A 13,133-nucleotide genomic window follows, 5' to 3' on the forward strand; every position below is an offset into this window, starting at 1 on the left:
CATTTTTAATCTGTCTGGGGACAAGAGTTAGGATTTGCCCCTCAAAAGCATGACACTTGCAGGAAAAGTGGTGGTTGTTGCAAGTCTGTGCTACAATTGAAAGAGCTGCCATCAAACAGAGGCAAAGCTTGGTCAGCTTTGCACGTTTTGTGGGTTCTGGTGTTTTCACTGTAGGTTTTCAGAGCTAATGAAAAAACCCATGGGCCCTTGCCCTCAGAGGCAACATGACCTGAGATTTAGTTATCAACATCCCATATCTGTGGGTTACCAAAGTGCAGAAGACATTTTTACTTTCAAAACCAGTAGAGTTTTATCTTACCCATTGAATGTATATGTCAATCTTTCTGGCACTAGCAGCACCAGACAGCAGAAGGATGTACTGTGCACAGAACTGTGCTATGTAAATGCCTTGCAGGTACACAGCCTAAATAGTTTTCCCTTGGGAAGTTAGTGCTGAGCTTTGTTCTTCCAAGGCTGTTTCCCATCCATCCAGAAGCCCTGTGCTGGAGTGGCAGCCTTTGCGACACAGCCTGCTGGAGCTGCCTGAATTATGTTTTTAAATCATTCCTTTTGCCAGCCCTCCCTCCTTATAATATATCTCCTGCTTTGTTGAACTGGAAAATGCTAGCATGCATTGACCACCAACATTTCTGCTGAGGGCAGATATAGGCAGCTACATAGAGAAGGCATTGGTAGGTTACGCTGTTCCCTATATCTGCTGTGAGAAGTCACCTCTGCCAAATTGCTCAGGCAGTATTGAAACAGAGATGTTTCCAGACATCTCAGTGGAAGGGAAGATGAAGAACGGTAGAAAGTGTTGAGAATATTGTAATGAAGACTAATGCTGTTCTCCTTTTACTGGAAACTCTGATTTTCCTTCCTTTTTAAAACAAAACAACAAACCAACCAAACAACCCAGACCAAAGGGTGGCTGAATGACTGCTGAAAAACTACCTCCTCCACTGTTGCATCATGAAGGGCCTCAGGCTGGTATCAGGGTTCTGCCATTCCATAGCTTTGCTGGCAAAGCATGCAAGCAATGGGGGTACCACAGGCAATGCTGAATTCTTAAGACAAGAAAAGGATAAAAGAGCAAATTCCATGTAGACAGAGTTTTAGAAGCATGCAGTGACCCTGGGAGAATGGATACCACCAACCTCCCAACAGTAATATGCGAAGCTAATGCATTTTCCACCCACTACTGAAATGAATAATAAATGCTGCTAGACATACAGGCTAAGCTCACTGCTACAGCACCTCTCCAGGCAGCCGCTGCTCTACAAACAGCAAACCTCATCGAGTCAGGGTAAGCCAGTTATGGAAGCTTGCCAGAGCATAAAAAGAGTATGCTACTCTCTCTTTCTATCCAAACAGCCCTTCTGCTGAACACAATGTCTCTCCTCATTCACACACAAATATATATTGCTGCTAATATAACATATCATTGAATTTCAGTACCCTAACAACCACAGCATCAGAAAAGCAGTTAAGCATAAACTAGTGTTTTGCATCAGCCACTCAGCATGCTGTGAAGACAGCGAGTGCCATGAGCTCAAGAAGAAAAACAAAGGCTAAGTCAGGAGATAAACTCAAGCTTTTAAAGTTCTTTCCTATTATTTTTCTACTCTTTTGACTCAGGCTATATGGAAATCACTTCTTTTCTAAGTGCTAAACCCTGCACTGGATCCTGCTGATGGATGACTAAAGAAATCTGTCTTCCTTCACTGTGCCTTTACCCACAGCTCTTGGATCTGGTCCCAAAACTAATTCTTATGTTGAAATGAAGTTCTTCACATTTCTCAGAATTGTTTTGGAGAGAAAGTAGCACTGAAAGGAGACAACACTGTCTGTAGGGGTGATTAGTCCCGATAGGTTCCTAAATTATAACTATGAAAAGAGTTTCCCATCAAATAATGCAAGGTGTAAGTATTTGAATAGAGGAAGGAATCAAGGTAGGAGATCAAATTCCCGCAGATTCCAGAGCAATAATTCATTCATTGCCAGGGATACGCAATGCTGAAGGGGCCCAGAGCTGTAACTTTTGACTAATGTTTCTAAAACCCTCCAGAAAAGATCTAGGCATCATCCTCATTTTATTCGCATTGAAGAAACAGGGACCTGCAAGCTGCAGAGTTGTAAGGACTGAGCAGAATCTATGCTGTTACATACATAAAAGCCAAAAAAGGCTAATGAACTAGAGACTACCACAAACTCTGCCCTTTCCTCTGCTACCTCGACTCCTGAGCAGTATAAATTAGCAGCTAATGGAATTGTTATTCAAGACTGCAACACCTGGAGAACATGCAATGTGCCACTGGTCAGAATTTCACATGAAATTATGTACCTTGGCTTTATAACCAAAGAAATTTCACAGGCTTTCTTGCATTAGAGAAGAAAATCCCACTTATCAAATTCACTTGCAAACCACCCTGCTTCTGGAACTGGAATGTGATTTACCTGAAAAATTACAGAGCCATTTTAGTGTTCCCAAGACACAAATCAACTAGAATCAAATTCTTTGTTTTCTCTATTTTCCTCCTTCTCTAGGTTTTCTTTTTCCCTTCAATATTTAACAGCAGCAATTACTCTGGTATAAAGTTTTTATTCAACACTTAAGCCCCAGTGCTGCAATCTGAATGGGCAACGACCTCCAGCGAGAGAAACCCCACATGTGCAGAAAGACTTGGACCTGCCTAAGCCAAGTGGAAAACTCCTGAGGCAAAAGAAAGGAGGAAACTAGGTGAAAAGACTGTCTGCAACAGTACATCCCATCGGGAATTTCATGTCTCACATCTGCCTTGGTTCTCTTCCGAGATGCCTCTTTCAACCCAAACTGTTCAGATTCTACGATTCCATGAACAACAATTCAGCAGTTTGCCATCCTCACATCTTTTCTAGTCTCTTGTGTTAGAAATGTAGCAGCATTAATGCAGAGTTTATTTGACTGCTGAAGAAAACAGCATTCCCAGGACTGAGGCTGGTGTACATTCAAATGAGAATGCTGAACACAGTCCATGTTTGAGGCGAAGAGAAAAATGTAAGTGCTTTAAATGAAAGCACAGAATGGCTGTGCTTTGGTTTCAAACTCACTTATAAATAGATTTGCAATCTGTGAAAGCCCTAGACAAGACGCAACATGACCCTCCGCAAAACTGTTCCTAGGCTTCAGTGGTGGAGCCCTGATTATGACGGCTCCCATGCTGCATCCTATTTCAGCACGATTTAGAGTGTGGTCTTCCAACAAAAATCAGCATCTCAGCATGGTATCCTGGAAATACACCTGAGCAAATCACAGTCAGTACTGAGATTAAAGGGGAGGGAGGAGGGGGAAAGGGAAAACTTCTCACCAACTTGTAACCAAGTAGTCTTTGAAAATGAAATACTCCTGCTAAAATCCCACCAGTTTTTCTTCTGTGAGCATATTATATTGAGTCTTGTAGATAACTAAAGCATTTTTTACAAGCAGGCCAAGTAGTTGCATCAAATTTTATGCAAGTTCTGAAGAGCTATAGAAGATGGCTGCTTTTTTGATTAGCCATACAACAGAGTAGATTTCTCATCTGGAACACCTACCTTCCTCACTGAACAATAACAGTCCCAATATACCATTAAACCCACTGCTTAGATTTAATTTCAATAATCAATTTATTCATTAATTGGTTGCTAATCATACATATAATCTCTGTATGGAGAAATGCAACCATTCTGTGAAACAGTTTGGGCTTTCCCATGGCCTTGGATATGTGTACTTTTCCCCTCACAGCAAGAAGCAGGACAGCCCAAGTAATTTTGCTATCATTGTGTAAATGTAGTTGAATAAATGCCCAAAGGTATAAAAATGTACTTTCCCCGCTATGTTTAAGTCAAGAAGAACACAGAGCATTCAGCATACTGTTTGCTGTCATTCAACCATTCCTCATTTCTGACCCTGTAGCCGCTTTCATAAGTGGCTACAACAAACAAGGATTGAGCATGGAACATATTAATCTTTATTAGGAATATTGGTTTTTAAACCATTGCCAAGAGCATCTGCAAAATCCCCCTCAAAGCCCAAAGTGCTCTTTCCTTTAGTTATGCCATGCTGGAAGGAGGTTGGCTCTATAGCCTTCAATGGTGGGAGGCTTTGTGTGTCTCACCAAAACCAGTGAAGTATGGCAAATGGTCTAGCTGAGGGAGAAAAAAACAAAAAACATCCAAGTAGAGGGCAGATAAACAGCTAGCACTCACCACAGGAGAAAAAGGAACACAGGGGCAGGAAAGGAAGACATAAGCATAGAGGAAAAAGCCCTTATGATTAGCTGCTGAAGACAGAAAAGGATCCAAGCAGTCACAACCCACTTAAAGCGAGGCCAAATAAAGCTAATGATACTCCAGAACCTGAACATGTAGCAACCAACAAGGCTTTTACTCTGCCAGCTTCTAAGCTATCTAAGATCTTGCTAAACTCCTAGAAGATGCAGAAAGCTGAGATCTTTTCAGTTTTCCTTAACTATTTTATATTGTCAAGAAGTAACCCACATAGAAATAACTGCCCATCATCTTCTACCCCAGCTGAGGACATGTTCAAGGCTCCCATCAGGTTCAGAAAAGCAGTTTGCTTTGTGGTCCCTGTAACCTCTTGCCCACAAGATGCTTGTTATAATACAAGTCTATTAGCTTTTCTAATTAACAGTCTTTGTTGTAAGAGTTATTCCTGTTGTGGCAATGCCCTCACTACAACAAGCCCTAGGACACTGTCTTTCTTGTCTGTTGTTCCTCTGTACCTGGCAACACTCATGGACTTCTGGCTCTGCAACACCCCCATTGCTCTTAGTGCTCCCTAGATGTGGTGTCCAGGAGTATAAGTCATCAGGGTGTATCCCAAAGCCTAGGTCTTGCCATGACTCTCAAGGCCACTCTTGACAGCATGCTCCCTCTTCTGCCTCTTCTTTAGAGCATTAAAAGAGGGATAAGAAAACAAGGTAGAGCAAAGATGGACTTCTGTGGTGGCCTCAGTGGTAGTTGTAAGGACAGAAGGCAAACAGAGCTTGCCTCACAAACCAATCTTTCTGCATGATGTATGCTTTGAAATAATAGTTTCCCATTCTAGGGCTCCATCTGATGGCTCTTCTGGTTCACAGGCTCATTTTTCTTGAAACCTTCTAGAACAAGACAGAGTAGCAAGTGACCTACCTCTTCAAAGCAGGTTTGAGAGTAACTCAAGACCATAGGGCCAGTGTTAGCATTAGAGAGACATCCATCTTCAGTACAACTTCTACAAGGACTTCTTTCCCAAGCATGAAATTCTTCCCCAGACCAATGAAGAGAAGGTGTGTAGGTAGGAGCTCTCATGTGTGGCTGGTGGCCCCAGGTGGGGTTGAGTCAGGGCAATCAAGACCTATTAATGCACTCAGGGCCCTGACAAGTTGTCCCTATTTCTACAAATCCCTTTGGGGAGGAGGGTGTGTTTGTTGTTTATGGGGTTAAGCCTTCAGTTTGCCTTTCTTAGCAGCTGGTCTGCAGTCTTCCATAAGCAGAGTTTGGGATTGGGATCAGGAAAGTAATGTTTAAGTAAATAGGAGTTTGCTTCATATCTGACTGGCAATACATTACACTGCATACGCCAGTGGATGGAAAGGACTATACAGAACACGTTCTTAGAAGAAGCCAAAGCCTGCATTCACAGGAAGGTGAAAGTAACACCTCCTTCTCTCTCCTGCTTTTCTTCACTGTATAACTTGCTCTAGATTTATATATGTAAGTGCATAAGACATATATCCCTTTATGTTGCTAAAATCTGTAAAAAAAAGGTCCATTGTGTGAGTAAATATAATTAAGATCTTCCATTCACAATTTCCAGGAGGTAATAAATTAGGAAAAGACTGGAAACACAAAATTAATTGCCAATGCTAAGTAGAGGGATGACCCCATGTAACTCTGATGTCAGAAGGTCCAACATTAGAAGTAGGTCTCAATCCTTATGTTACAGGGTTAAAAAGCTGAATTGATAAACAACTCGAAATATATGTAGTTAGAATGTAAATGCCAAAAGAAATCCCTGGAAGTTCTAGCCCCTGAACCAGTACTGAGTCCAGGCTGTCAAAACGATTCACAATGCATCCCAGATTGCATATAGCAAGCACAAACTGGGTCTAGTAACGTGGATCCAGAGCCAGTGATAGAGATCAGAATAGGTAGGTGGCCTGTTTTGAGGGAAACATTTTCCCCATTGCTTCCACGTTAACAAATCTGTTCTTGAGTCAGACAGAAACCTCCCTCCTTCCCTGCCCCATCCAGTCTCCGGGGCTGAGGTGTCCTTGTGGGCATGGTCCTTGCTGCCCCCCTGCCCTGACTTTGGGATGACCACTTGCTCCAGGCTATAGTTCTGAATTCTCAAGAACCATTTGCAATCAAGGTAAATTCAATAGGAGACAACTTTGCTGACTATAGGGAGCTTTTATAACACCAGGGACAACTCAGGTTAATGATTTTTAATTTCTCCTTCCCTGAACACAAGCTACCCCAGAGCCTGTATCTGAATATTTAGTTCTCATGTATATTTATTTAGTTAGCAGTGGCATTCCTATTTTTATAGCTTAGAGTTTTTAACTTTCTTGTTAGCAGCATTAACAAGGTTTACAGCATATAAAGCGAGCTGTGGCATTTAAAAAATGTTGGCCTAATGTAACACCAGCAGTTTTTTATACACACATTCAATGGCAATCTCCTACTGACAGGCAGAATGCATTTCTATGTCTGGGCAAGTTTATAGATGGTGTTCCCACCTCCGGGCCACAAGGTCACAAATTTGTTTCTGATTCTATTAACGAAACACTCAACAATAGTAAGTTTGTGTGGGGTTTTTTTTCTTCTTCTTTTATGAGAGAGGGCTGTTTTATGTGATCCAAGATCTTAAAGATACTCCAAGGAATCTCTGTCGAATGCTGGGCTTTTCACCCCCATGCCCTGACCAAAGAACGCTGGCTGGAGACTTGAGAAGCTTTGCCTGGCAGTCAGATAAAACACATTTCAGGGAAAGCTGACATGACTGAAGACAAGACCAGGCAATGTCTCTGTCATCTGCCCATGTGCAGTTACAGTGCCTTCAGTGGGGTTTCAGAGGGTAGGATTTGACTCTGCATCAAAAGGATGTACAGGAGTTAAAGATTCATGATACCTGTTCTCAGTTCGTATTTCTTCAGCAGATGCTCTGTGCAACCCTAAGGACCTCAGCCAAAAGCACTGCTACCCGGCCCTCCATGCCTGTGGGATGGAAGCAACAGTATTCTTCCTTTGCCTATCTTCATCCGTTTTGCAAGATTTTAGAGGCAAAGCACTAGTAAATGAAGACACCTACCTCAGTGAAGGCCTTTGCGCTCCATACGTTAACAAGAATACTTACTGAACTCATGGCAAGAACAAATAAAAAGAGGAATACATAAGAGATGGCTCCTATTGCCCTATGAAACACCAGTCTTATTCCCACTTGGAATTAATTTAACTAGGTATTTTCTCCTTTATGCCGTGTGAAGGCTCCAGCTGCACCTTCCTTACCATAACTGTTCAGTGTGTGATGCCGAGCCTCATTTAACAAGAGGGGGAAGCAGCATCCAGGCTGACCTCAGCCACTGCTGACCTGAAATCACTTCATGCTGGAACACCTTGCGCTCTGGGACTTTGTGGCTATGAACATACGGACTTTTGGCTTGAGAAAGGAATGAGGGCCAGCAGAAAGACTGGGCTGATGGGGTAAAATTAAGAACACAGAAGAGAGAGAACCAGCATTTGAAGAAGGGAGGATAAGCTTTTGTGTCTGTTGAAGGAATTTCAGCATCATCTCTTACTGTCAGAAGGCAATCATGAAAATGCAGAAGAAGTGCAGCCCTTTATGTGGGATTCTTTGGGTTACTGTGGTTAGGAGGATCAAGGCTAGGTATCACATGCCTTTACTGAAGGGAGATTGTCTGGAATAAAGCAAGGAGCCAGAATTTCTAGGCTAGGAAAAAGGCTGATCATGTTGCAACAGAGCACAGGAAAGAGAATTTGGCTGCAGTGTCTGACTGGAGGCCTTTTAGCTACATGAGAGGACTCCAGGTCTATTCTTTCTCCAATTTCCTTATGCCCCCAAGGAAGCTTTTGGTGGAAATTTGCTTTCATTTATGGGAGGACTGGAAGAATAAGGGCCAGACTGTGATGAGCATTTGATAACAAGAAAGAGGGTTCAAAGGAGAGGAAATGGCCCAAGCAGCATTCGAGGTGGTATTCTGCACCAAAAATTGACCTGTGCAAGTGACAATCTCCCACAGCTGGTCATTACAAGTGGATGTTTTTGAAATGTGCTTGTTCTAAAACCCTCTGAGGCTTGGATCCAGTAAGATCTCAATGTCCTTTCCAACCCTAACTGTTCTATGATGCTATGATTCGATAAGATGACTGTGCTCTTTGAAAATCATCATCATGACACAGATTCTTGTGGCTCACTGAAGTACCAAGTGATCTTTTGTGCAGTATCACCTGCTTCAGGCTCTTTTCTCCATGATAACTATGGGCTTGGTTATTTAAAGGCAGTATGACAATAACACACAAAACTATTAGTAAACATCTTTGCTCAGAGAAGACATACCTTCCTAACAAGTATTCTTGTGTTTCTATGCTCTATTTGGTTACCTCATAGATAATGATTTACGATCACCATGCAATATCTTTTTTAAAACAGATTGCAACTTGTCTTGCTACTCCTAAGAATGGCAAGTTTTCTTCTGGGGCTTTGGAGAAGTTTGTAATTTTCTCAGGTTTTTAAAAAAAAACCTATAGAAATTCCCTTAAAATTCCTTTAAAATAAAAATCTATAGGTAAGCATCAGGTGTGTATCTCCCTACAATGCACAGGCAGTTCTCCACTAAAGCAAACAACCTACTACTGGTGTCTCTATTCATTTGGTCATTGTTACAAACCACTTGGGCAGCTTGTAGCATCGATACTGTGGGAAAAGAATGGTTTTGATAGACTCAGAAAAGAATCCAAAGTAGCTGGGGTGCCCTGTCCATGAGAGACATGATTAATAAATAAGCAATGATCAATTGCTTTGCACTGTGGATATTTTGATAGTTCCAGGAATGTTAGTGAAATGTATTCAAGGTGATGGGGAGACTTTGATTTTTTTTGCTACTTGGTGGCATCAAGATGCAAAGAAAGGGGTTGATCACAATTTTCTATATCAATATTATGAAAAAAGCATATATTTACCTTTCATGTTTATCTCCACCTAAAAGACCTTCTTGTGAGGCAGTTTTCCATAGCTCTTCTGTCCCGTTAGGCATGTAGAACAATATACTTCAAAGCACTTCAACTTTCATGTTTCTGCTGAGAAGTTTCCCCTCCTGCAACGTTACACATATATGAAATCAGTGCTAAAACAACAAAGAATGGTGACAAATACTGAAACTCATTTTGCTCAGCAGCATTCCCTATAAAGCAGCATTTATGTGACAGTGCTAGGAGACTAAGAGCTTGCTCCTGAGAGAGAACGACAAATACCCGGGGCTGCTGTGCACATCTGGTTTGGTTTGGATCCATCAGCCTCTGCAACACACTGTGAAAACACCACAGAAGTGGCTGTTCTTCTGAAGTGCAGTAGCAGATCTTGAGTGTGTATTGAGCTAGATCCTCAATGGGTATAAATCAAAGTAACTACACCGAAATCAATCCAGCTGCTGCTCTTTGCACACATAATACATCTTATGTGAGACTCCCAAGTACCACAACCACCACTCCAATATCTTTCTTATAACCTGCTGCTATAATGCCACAAGATATCCATCTCTTCCAGTAGCTACCCCCTGCCCTGTGCTTTCAGGGATTCTCTCCCTTCCCTCTGCTCTCCCTTCCCTCCCTTCTTCCCCCAGGACTGGCATTGCTCAGCATTTTGGCTAGGAGACCAATTCTCCAAACTGAAAACATCAAAGCATATCTCTGGTTAGATCTCATCCCAACCTTCCAAGTTTGTTGACTTGGAAAGTGAATAACTAATAAGGCAGCATGCCATTGTTTTCTGTTTATTATAATGGAAATAAATTGCTGGCTTTAAATCAGGCACTGATTGTTCCTTTGATATCACTGCCAGGAAGCAAAATAAAATGGCTTTTTAGAAATCACCTTTCACAGGGAGTGCCACAGGCATTTGAAAGATGAGCCTTTTTCCATGTCAAAGGCTCGACCAGAAGTGCCAAATATACCAGAAGAAAAATTCAAATCCTTCCCTATTAAAACAAACAACAAAAAGAAGAGTGCAAGTGCAAGAGAAGGATTGCCTGGCCGAGCTGGCACACCACACATCTCCTGCAAGTGCTCATGAGGCTGCAGCAGGGCTGGCTCCGTGGTGAGGAGCACTTCCTGAAGAATATGGAACACATCCTTTGCAATCCTTTTTCCCCTCAAAAAAGCAGGTGGGATGAATGAATGACTCTGCCTGGCAGCTCTTAAACTAATAATAAGAGACTTTAGGAGCCAAAAAGGCAGAGGGGGTGCTTTGCCTCAGAACTTGAGCCACCCATAAATCTTGCTTGTGTGTTTCTTTTGTGTTTGCTTCATTTCAAGCTACATGGAGCAGCAATTTCATTGCCCTTCCAATGCCTTGGAAGGAGGGGTGTGAGTGAACAGCTGCTTGGTACTGCGGTACTGGCTGGGTTTAAACCATGACACCTTCTCAGCATTTTAGCTTCTTCCCTATAGAATTTTAGGTGCAGACTTTCAGGTGTTTGAATTTTTCTCAGTGCTACCAACCTTAGCTAATGTGGGAATATGTTGGGCATTGGCACCACTGCATCATGCACAGAGAGAAGCTTCCTTATTGGAGTTCATAGCTGGATCCAGATCTTAAGTGATGCAGAGCACAGCGGCGTTTGGTTTTCATGACGTGCTGCAGTTTGATTTGGCTTGGAGCAGAGGATAAAGTGGAGTGCCAGATTCAGATCTCGGGCCAAGCTTGGGTTCTGTATTTCAGCTACCAAACTTCATCACGGTTTGGCAAAGTCATGCCCTCACCTGCTCACGCCATGTGGAGAACACCTGTGATTTGCTGAGAAGGTGGTTGATCATGCTGTGAGAAACTCCCAACCTATGAGAGCCTGTTTTGGCTGATTCTGGTTGCTGCAGATGATGTGCACCGGGAGAGCAGAACCACTGGAACATGCTCAGACTTTTCAGCTGCAAAGAAAACAGAAATGGTGTAAAGCAAAGCTGTCAGGAGCAGACTGCATGTTTATGCCTTCCCTTGTTGTCGTGACTCTTGGAACCAGTGCAACCTGTTCATTTGTAAGACTGGGGCTCAAATGCACAGCAGCAGCATGACCTGAGAGTAAACTGGGAGTAAAATGTATCATTTTCTACGAAGCCTGCTTTTGAAACACTCCTTCATGCTATCTCTAGCTGCTGTTCTGACACATCACTTGCTGGAAGACCCTTTTTCCAAACACCAAACCAATGCCCATAGCTTAAATGGCAAAAGATCTGTGCACAGCAAACGATGCGGTCTGCTAAATATTAAGGCCCTGTTTGACAGGGATATTATGCCTACACTTGGCTCTAAATGTATCCCTACTCTGCAAAGTATTTAAGCATATTATTAACTTCAAGGCTTTAGGTATGTCCCACAAAATGGGGTAATATAACTGGGACCTTATAAAGCGCCTATGACGTAGGTGCTTTTCTGAATTGGAAGATTTGAAGGGCTCCCACCAAAGTGCCCTGGGATTAAGTAAAGATTTTCCATTGGCTTCAGTGAACATTCAGCTAGGTCCTGATTTTTATAGTTATTACTTGCTTATAACAGGATATTCAGAAAGGAAAAGGAAGGATCTTTTTTTTTCCAGACACTCGTGGCAGTCCAGTGAAGTTCTCACTGATTGTAAAAGGGGAAACATAATCCCCATTTTTAAGAAGGAAAAGAAAGGAAGACGCAGGAAACTCCAAGACAGTCTCACCCCTGTGCCCTGTAAGATCATGGAGCAGATCCTCCTGAACACTATGCTGAAGCACATGTAAAACAAGGAGGTGGTTGGTGACAGCCAGCATGAGTCTTCACATAGGGCAAATTATGCCTGACAAATTTGGTGGCTTTCTATGGTGGGGTTTCAGCACTGATGGGTAAAGAAAGAGCAATTGATATGTACTTGCTTGTGCAAAGCATGTGACACTGTCCTCAATGACATCTTTGCCTCTAAGCTGGAGAGATATGGATCTGACGGATGGACCAGGGGGATGGCTTTAAACTGACAGAGGGGAGATTTAGATTTGATATAAGGAAGATGTTCTTTACTGGGAGGGTACAGTGGAGAGATACTGGCACAGGTTCTCCAGAGAAGCTGTGGCTTCCGTGTCCCAGGCAGTGTTCAAGACCAGGTTGGAAGGGGCTTGGTGCAACCTGGTCTAGTGGAAGGTGTCACTTCCCATGGCAGGGGGTTGGAATTGGGAGAGTTTTAAGGTCCCTTCCAACTCTACCATTCTATGATTCTGTATTTCTATGGTAATACCATCTCTTCTAAATTACTTCTGAAAATTAAAGTTGTGACTGTGACCTGTACTTGATGATCACACTTTGGTTTGAACTTTTTTGAGTATATATAGGTTTGCTAACTCTAGAAGTGCCCAGTAATTTATTTCCCAGGTGGGCTACAAAAGTCATCTGGAAGAAGGAAAACAGTGTCCAAGTGCTTGCTGTGCAAATGGATGATTGTGCATCTGTAAATTGCTTGATGTATGTTGATCTGTCATATCTGAAGAGACAAAAGCAAATGTCAGACCTGAAAATCCAGTCAGCATTAATATTCTGACACATGAACTGTTACATGATATTTACAGTTCCTCCTTGGAGACCATAGAAACATTATACTGTGTCATGCAAAACCAATATAGAGCAACATTTCTGCTTCTCTGCTCATTTCACCCAGCAAGTTACTGGGAATACTTCAATGCAAAGAAAGGTCTTTGCTAAGTGAACTTCTATTCTTTTTTACAAACTCTCTTTGCCAATATCTATGACAGTATAGGAAACTGTTTCCCAAGGAACTACGTCCTGGACACAGCACAGCTTGGACTAGTGCAACACTCATGCTAAAGCTATCTTGGTTTAACTTTAAAGCAGCACCTCCCTGAGG

At 42.4% G+C, this 13,133-nt stretch overlaps 1 long non-coding RNA gene across 1 annotated transcript; it reads right to left on the bottom strand.

Moving 5' to 3' along the window:
• Positions 1-3,124: 3,124 nt before the first annotated feature.
• Positions 3,125-11,176, bottom strand: LOC130606861 (uncharacterized). Its single transcript, XR_008974088.1, has 3 exons — positions 11,023-11,176; positions 9,226-9,359; positions 3,125-3,280 (listed from the first exon to the last, which is right to left on the bottom strand). It is a non-coding gene; the product is annotated as an uncharacterized LOC130606861 (long non-coding RNA).
• Positions 11,177-13,133: the final 1,957 nt, after the last annotated feature.

Source organism: Pezoporus wallicus, unplaced genomic scaffold (genome assembly GCF_028554395.1).
Source record: "Pezoporus wallicus isolate ANWC-B61680 ecotype Strahan unplaced genomic scaffold, APGP_CSIRO_Pwel_v1 contig_4191, whole genome shotgun sequence".
NCBI lineage: Eukaryota > Metazoa > Chordata > Aves > Psittaciformes > Psittacidae > Pezoporus > Pezoporus wallicus.